Raw genomic sequence first — 9,167 nt, 5'->3', positions numbered from 1 at the left:
GGGCACTCCGCATGTTTTCTGTCAGATTTAGTTCTGAACGTTGGCAAGATCATCGTAAAACATGAATCGTTTGGTCGGTTTGGATGTGTTCTCAGTGACGCTGAAAACTACAATCCATTTTCATCTTCACCTAATAGAAACCTCCAGGCTTTGGTTCAGAGCTTATTGGTATTTGGAGCTGCTTCCTTTATTGCCATTAAAAATCTCAGTTTCATCAAAGAAAGTAACTGCTCCATATTTCGCTATTGGTGCCACGTTGTTTTGGTAACGCTCATTGGTATTTTGGTGCCCAATTTCAAAGATGCTTCTGATCCTTTGTGACCTTTTTGCAAATTATGTCAAAGAAGGTGTATGTGGTGGTGGGGGGAAAAAAAACTTAAATTATAGGTTAAACAAATTCAGAGTAGCAGACGGTAGGTGTGAACTCAGGAAGGATGCGTAGCAATAAGTTACTATCAGTTGTGACTGATAAGTTATTTTCTTCCCCAGGTCAATTCAGACTGTTATTTCTAATTTCAGCTTGCAGGGAGCGTGTTGTTTTCATAATGAGGCGCACAGCTGATGGCTCGGAGGCCCAGATAAGGCTGCTGGTTGCTAGAACGTCTCCATACAAAGAGATTCATTTATAAAATTAAAACGCTACAGTTTCAGTAACTTCCTCTCATTGTTCAAAGGCCTTGCTCGTCACCAGAGACTGCGCGACACTTCTAAAACTGATACACTGCTGCTAACAAAGATGATGAATTCCTGTAATGTTGGCATGGTTATGAAGATAATTCGTACACGGAAGGTATTTCAAAGAGCTTTGATGAGCATAGCAACATTTTTGGTTTTGTTTTTTTTTTTTTTTTGTTGGCTCTAGTGGCCTTTATTTGAAAGTAGTTTGACAGGAAACAGGGTAATGAGAGAGGGGGAAGACATGCAGCAAATGTTGCCAGGCCAGGAATTGAACCTGCGACCACTGGCATGAGGACTAAGGCCTCCATATGTGGGTTGTGCTTTGCCCCTGCGCCACCACAGCACCTCGAGTGTAGCACTGTTAAGAGGGTTTTCCTGTGATTTGGACTGGAAATATCTTGATTCTTACTAAAGTTAATTGAGAGGTTGTTTTACGCGTCACCAGCTCATATTGAATGTGTCTGTGTGACCCCTAAAGAGATTGTTTATCGTCTATTAGGAGAACCTCCCATTACTCAATGGAACAAGTAATCTTTTATCTATCGGCTGTTAGACGGAGATCTGGAGCCGAGTCAGAACCGGATCAGAACATAATATGCAGCAGAACGAAAACTGGACAACATTTTTCTAGTATAAAATAAGATAATCAGCCAAGTGGAGTTTTTTTTCTTTTCATTCAATTCTTGGTGAAAATCTGACAATCAATTGAACATGTGAGTTCAGTAGTAAGTATAATAAGACCACTGGATGTTCCTTCGTTACTTTTTAACCCGTCTGTTGTTCTTGTCAGTAGAAATAATTTTTATTCTGTTTTCCATCCTTCAGTCTAGTTTATTAGTTACATTTCTATTATAAATCCATGCCATTATACATATATAGACTCAATTAGTCATTCAGTTTTTCCCCGTTGACATTACACCTGACAGAAAATGGATAATATCACCGAATGTTTAAGTGTATAATAATTAGTTGTTGAGTTGGAAAGGAAAATAATTTAGCAGACTGCTAAAAAAAAAAAAACAACAACTACCCAGTTGTTGGTAAAGTACATGATTAATTTGTTCATCAACTACATATTAGTATGATGTAATATTGCGCTTCAACTGAACGAGATGCTTCAGAGAAGCATTTGTTTAATGCTGCGCACCATTTATTTATATCTCATATTGACTCAGCATATGTTTCAGTTGTAACAAACAAACCTGGGAAAAGATTTATCAAGATCTCACTTAATAACAGCGTCTACGACTCCAACACCTCTGGAAGCTAATTTAGCAAACGATGTTTTGCCTTGTTGAAGTGAAAGGAACCTTAAAGGGAATGGCTGAAGTTGCGTTTTCTTTTTTTCCAACAGCTGTAGATTCTGAAGCATTCTCAGATCCAATGTTGAATGCATTTAAAACTCTACGAAGTGTAAAGGAAGCGACTTTGTGACTGGAGCACAATTGAATCTGAGTCTGCGTTTGCTACAACACACCAATGTCCTGCATGTCGTACCTCGAGTCATGCTTTGGTGTGCAGCCCAGACCAATCATTCTTATCGGTCACGGTCGATGCAACAAGTCCAATCAGGACGTATAGTTTTAACTTGAATATAAAATCTATTCTTACCAGCGTGTCCTGCTTCCATTCATGTCCCATTTCAATGTTTTTTTGTTTTTCTTTTGTCTTCCTTGCCAAATTACCTGGAAGGCAACGCAGCGTTCTCACGCATATGGCTTAAGGGGGGAGTTTCTGTAGCTGAACAGAACCCAAATCCCCACAGAAGAATAAATGAGGATTTAAAAAAATGTGAAGCATGTAGTTAGTCATGCTTTCGGCACACTACCCATTAAAAAATAAATAAATACTCTGTTCGGTAGACTCGCAACCTCCTACGATGTCTGTTTATCAGTTGCTCATAATGCAAGAATTTGGGAGGGTGGATTTTTGCCAGATTAATTGGGACATGAAGCAGGAAAACAATTTATTAGTTTATAGAAGGTGAACTATGTGTTACATGAGTTCCACTGATTTTCATTCTGAGTCGCTGATGGGAGTAAATGCACAAAAACGCCCTTCCTCTTTGGGGTACCGAGAAGTTCCGACCTGCAGATGCAGAAAGATGACGCTGCTGAAGCTCAAGGCGTTAATCCTCCTGAATGTATGTGTCTGAACGTAGCTAACTACACCCCGTAACAACACCAGTTTATCCTTATTCATGAGTCAGTGGTGCACAACAAATAAAAAAAATAAAAATAAAAAAAACAGTCACATGGTTCAGAGAATGTAGGACATGACACTCCTATGTGGTGCACAGCTGCAGCACAGCTGGAACCGGAGTGGGTCCTCTTCCTGAATCAGTCATGGTAAATTCATGACACCGGTTTTCCTCTAATGTCAAGCGGCGCTCTTCGCGCGGAGAGACTGCTCATACAGGGAGTCACGTTCTTAGCGACGGTGCGCGATCGCTGCAGGATTTCCTGGCGCTTCCAAGGTGGAACAACTCGTTTGCCAAGGTAACGAGCTGCCGGGATTCAGGCGGAATCGTCCTCCTGCAGATTCGTGCTAAATCACGGCTAGGACTGGGAGCAAGATGGACTCCCAGCAGATGTGTGCCAGAACTGGCTCGCTCACTTTCTCAGTAAATTATTCCACTTTTTTTTTTCTTTTTTTTTTTATTCACTTTGAGCTCAACTGGCTGCAAAGGATATTCTACCTGTTGAGTTGTATGTAAATTCATCTGTATGAAAAAAAAAAAAGGACATAAGCAGGGCTACAAAGGCTGCCAGAAAACATGATTTGGGAACCAAATTCTCCATAATCACATTGATATAGTGCTTACTGTCACTTAACTTCGCTTAAGGCCATGAATCTTGCTGTAAAAGATTATTTCAGCTTATTCTGGAAGTTACATGATTCCAATGAAATACCAAACCAAGACCTGTGGTCGGTAACGCCACAATACGTAAGAATGTAATGAAATCGGGCTTTAAAATGTCATAAAACATCATTAAAACAGCATTAAGTAAAAATGCAAAATGTAACAAAGTTGAGCACATTTTGTAATACTTTCTGTCGCGTTGTGTAATATTCCTAGTACATTTTAAAGTCCAATTTTTTCACATTACTGAATGTTGCGACACATGCATGAAAATCTCGACTAATCTGCACCGAGTCCTCGCCTCAACCTGACAGAACACCTTTGGGATTAAATAGAGCCAGGCGTCCAACATCACTGTCTGACCCTCAGAAGATCTCAGAGTTGTGCTGACTCAGGTTCAGCCTTTTGTTTTGTACCTCAAGTTTTTCTACAATATTTAATATAGGACAATTATCATAGTTGATTTTCATACATCCTGTGTTCGATACCGACTTATTCTGTAATTTTATTCTTCTAGTTCGCTTTCCTTTTTTTCTATTGAGCTATTTTGCTAATTTTAACTCAAGCTTTAGTTATGTTATCCACAGATCCGTTTCATCCGATTCATATTTTTTGCACAGTGTTCCAATTACTTCCTGTTTTCCGTGGTTCACCTGTCTCTGAGATTTCAACCTCACAAGTTTTACCCTTTCTGTAGCTCTCTGCTCTCCCTCAGCTGTTCTTCATCTAATAATTAGTCACCCTGTTTTCACGCCTTATTGCTTCCGCCATGCTTTGTCGGATTCTGCTGCTGCCAGCATCATCTTCAGCTCCACCCCCCCCCACCCCCAGTCTGCCAGTTTCACTGTTGCTCTCCTGTGGATTTTTAATTCTTATTTATTAAATTAAACTTAAAACTTAAAATCTGCCTCCTTCCTGCATTTGTGTCCTCATAACCCCTACATACAACATCTACACCTTGACATCTCCACTTGTGGACTGCTTACAAGTTTCTTTCACCTAAACAACAGGTTACAAATTTTCTGAAAATTGGAATAGTAACTCTTTAATTAATATGTATTAATATGAACAGTGCTGATTTTTTTCTCTTATTTAACAAGAACATGCATATTTCAACATGTCACACTTTTGAACTACATCCTGTTGCCATGACTACACTCCCCGCTATCCTCTCAGCATCCTTCTGCGGAGGTGCCGGGACTAATCTCGGAGTGGCGTTTTGACAACGAGCTCTATCGCTTTACGATCTGAATTCCATACCAGAGCAAAATTTGCAACCTCCCCAAAGGAGTAGAGTTTTTATTAGTATTGATTATAAAAAGATAAAGAAGTCTATAACAAAATGAGCCATATAATATTGTGCGTGCAATGAAATTCCTACAAGGACTTAATCCGTCTCTGCAGAACAGTAGACTGCTAAACACCAAGTTTTATTGAGCGGGTTTTATCTTTCGGCGAAGCGCCGTGACGAGTCTCCCAAGCACTCCTTTAGGACACGCCGGTAGCCGATGATATCCTCTGTAATAAGTCCTATCAAGTCCGATCAGACACTGTAGTTATTATGTATTATGTGGGTTCTCAAACAAACGGCAAATCGAGCAAACAGCAGGGGAATAGTTTGGTCCGAGATGCGTTTGGCAGATAAGGGATCACTGAAGGGCTAAATCTCCATTAGCTGCCAGCATCGCCGATGCCTGGATGAAACATGGCGCAGATAAGGTTTATAGACCTCAGCGCCGATAACAAGGTTATCATAACTTGGGTCAACACACATCACAGTTGTGGTAATCTCCAAGGTATGGCACTGCGATTTCATCGCATGCCCTTGGCACAAATAGTTTATGATATGAAGCTCGACTGTACGTAGCAGCAGGCACAAAGGGCTTATCTGAATGTTCCAGTCTCCACCACTTATCAGTCAAACACCCAGTTTGTCTCTCATGTGTGTTTCTTCCCGCAGCAGATTTACTGCAAGTCTGGGAAGTGGTTTACCGAATGGTCCAATTTGGCTGAGCTCTAGCAGCCTCAAGAGCCGAAAGAGGGGAGGGGTGGAGGCAGGGATGGGAGGGTGGTGTTGTGTTTTCACATACTGGCAGGATAAAAATAAGCACAAACAATGACATTAATAAGTGAACACTTTCTCAAACAGAGCAAAAATAAAACTACCGTAATTGAAGGATCCATAAGGGAACAAAGAACAACAATAAAAAAAAAGTGCTATTAGTGAACATGTAAATATTTCAATTGTGACCAAGAGAGAATAAGAAACAGCAGTTTATTGTACCAAGTTTTGCTTTCTACCATTTGGTCAAAAGCCGTGCGATCCAGTTTTAACTCAGTCACTTGTTAAAGTACGGAGGTCGACTCTGTATCAATGTCGGCAGCAGAGATTAATGTGCTGTCTGCACTTCCACCACGAACGAACGAGAAATAAGACTCTTACAGTCAGATCAAGGCAGAGAAAAGGAACACTTATGTAAAGAAAACCAGGGAAAACCAACAAAAGGATGTGTTTTTCAAAAATGTTCCACATACGAATATTCAATAGACATATTAGACAAATCTGATACAAACATTTAGTAGGAATGCCTTGTTTATAAGCAGAGGATACAATTTAGCAATTTTTCGTTTGTGTGTTGGACAGGGACTCTACGTCTCGGTTTACTTTTTTTTCTCTCTCCCATCAACCTTTTACTGATATAGACTTCTAAATAATCAGAGACTATTTTTACAGATTTCTTCTATCATGTTCAAAAAGCAAAGTAATGCTCTTTGACAACAAAATGCGGTTCTAAATTAGAAAAGAAAAAAAGGATGCCGTGGCCTTCGGCTAAGCAGGAAACTCTGCATCCGGCTGTTTTCATTTCGTTTGACTGCAAATATGAACTTCGCTGCAAACAAATCAATGTGTTTGCTTGAAAAGCAGTGCCATCGATGTCGGTGTATTTCCAAGATGGCCACGGCTCGAATTTGATGAAAAAGGGTCTTAAGTTGTTTGCTTTTGGAAGGAGCTTGTTAAAGGAGTCCGAGGTCCTTCCTGTTACCCCTCTGACCACAACACAACACAACACACTTTAAGCCCGTCTGAATAAAACGGCTCATTTTCTTCTGCTCTTCTTCCAGTGCCCAGAAAATATGAAGTTATGAACCAGAGCATCTTGTGTAATTACTGCAGTGCTTTCCCAAATCCCCTGGCTTCGTGCTGTTTGAGAAATTTCACCCTTTTCGTTGACTTAACGCCCGTGACTCAAAACCCCCGACTGTAATTAAATTAATTCTAAAACAGCTTTTGACCCACGTCGTCGTGTCACTCATTATTTCGAAAGGTTTCACTTTGCTTTTTTTCCCCTGCTTTTTAAGAGCCATTTCCCGCAGAATAAAGAGCGAATTACACCGACAAAAAATGCCACTAATGTTCAGAGTTTTCTCCTGCAGGTTTGCTGTATTTCAGAGACCAGCTCCTGTGCCAGCTGATCTTATACATCAATGGTGTAGAAAGCTTTCGAATAATGCTGATGTTGTCTGAGCGGCCGGCTTTATCCTCTCGCAAAGAAGTTCTTTTTATGCATCTAAGTTGCATTTCGTTCCACAATGTTCTCAGCGAGATGAAACATCTTCAAATGTCAGCATCTCTTCCAAAGAGCCGAGTCCTCCAGAGAGCGTTCACTCCACTGAGCAACAGGTTTTTTTGTTTGAACATTATGAGAGTGGAACGACGGCGAAGCAGCTTAATATAAATTAGATTAAGGAGCAAAAATAAAAACGATCCTCTGCTTGCGCCATCTGGAAAAACGCAAGCAGAGGACATGAAAAATATTAAAAACGATCTTGTAAAAATGAAACGGGGCGAAGGCCTGGCGTCTTGGTGCTCGCGCTCTAAACGCATCCCGGGCCGCATTTCTTGCCGAGTGTTGCTCGCGAAGCCAGCGGGAGCTCGGAAGCAAGTGAAGATGAAAGACGCTCTTTTTCTCTCTCTCTCTCAAAAACATGTTATCTAACATCTATTAAGAAAGCAATTTTCATTTCATCTAAATGTCAGATGTAAAAGGAATTGTGCTGGGGGAGAGGAAGGGAGGAGGAAGGCATTAAGTGAATCACAACATTTCTATTGCATCATTAAAACTGCATAACGAAAATCATAGTTAACCTTGGTGTATGCTAGTAATGATTAGCATAGTAGTATACCATTTACTTATGGTATACTTTAAGCTTATGGTAGGTTAATGTTGCTACAGAAATTCCATTCGTAAAAGCTGAACTTCACCAGAGGCTCAATTGAAACAATATTTTACACAAAAAGTGCTAAAAGTACAACGAAACAGCTGGGTTTATTATATCTAGGTTGCTTAATTGTGGCTAAATGCTAACCTGCGTCCCCAAAGTAAACCTAACCTACATACAATCTACATTGTATGTAGATTTGACATACAATGTCAAATCTACTGATTTACTGCTGAAACCACTTTTATGTACTATATCTAGAAAAATAAATGTTCTTTAGCGTCGTGGTTCGCTTGAACTGCGTCAAATGATCCAAACCTTTGTAAAAACCTGCTGACCTCCTCGCCTGTGGCTGCGCTGCACCAGGAACTACTGAAGGAAATGGCACATAAAAAACCTCCAAAGAAAACGTGAGCGCAACTTCCTTCTACACAAAATGGAAACAGAAATGGAGCGGTGTCAGATTTTAGGATTTATTTTTTTGTCGTTGGTAAAAGACCACAAGCCATTTCTCCCACTAGCGCTAAACTCTCCAGAGTGTTTTGGTTGTATTTACCCAAAATGCAATACTCCATAGTTTGCTTCCTGCTTTTGGACCATTAGTCATTCACATATGCTTTTGAACTAGAGTTCACTTCAACCAAACCGAGACCAGCCAGTTTAGGCGGATCAGAGATCAAAACCATCGGCAACCTGAAAAGACGTTGCATCTTAAGTCTTCCGAAGGGACATTGGCATACCGCCCAAAAAATGACACAGTGGCTCAAGGAAAACAAAGTAAATAGTTGGTTCAAATTAACTACATACTGAACAAATGTATACAAACTTCTGAACTGAACATTTAAAAATATCCCACAGCTCATGAACTGTTAGTGTTGGAATGAAAATCAATGGGAACTCTTCTATCCCTAAAACACGTTTTAGTTAAAGTGGATCAGATCGACGAAGCCTCTACCTCTGACTGTTGTTGTTTATGTACCAAGATGAGTTTATCACAACTTAGGCTACAGATAAACTGAAGAAATATTTACATGCCCTGTTGAACTAAGAACACAAACGGGAGGAAAGCCATTGTGACCATACAAAGAAGAAATATGTGTTGAATAATTTAACTGATTATATGTGCCAGTGGGAACTATTCTCTGTTGTTTTGATTTTTAAGTATTATGGATTATACTTTATATTTCCAAAGAACAGAAGCCATTAAAAAAAAGAAAAAAAGAAAACACACATACACACACGCACGCACACACACACACACACACACACACACACACACACAGCTTCATCCATTGAGCCGCCATAAATCATTCTGTTGAAACTGTTTTCTTAACTCACTAATTATCAGAGATTGTTCTGTTGTCATTTAACTCAAACAAATAAATGCTACTAGAGGGAAAAATGT

Source organism: Poecilia formosa, unplaced genomic scaffold (genome assembly GCF_000485575.1).
Source record: "Poecilia formosa unplaced genomic scaffold, Poecilia_formosa-5.1.2 Scaffold333, whole genome shotgun sequence".
Classification (NCBI taxonomy): Eukaryota; Metazoa; Chordata; class Actinopteri; order Cyprinodontiformes; family Poeciliidae; genus Poecilia; species Poecilia formosa.
This window is presented reverse-complemented; position numbering follows the sequence as displayed.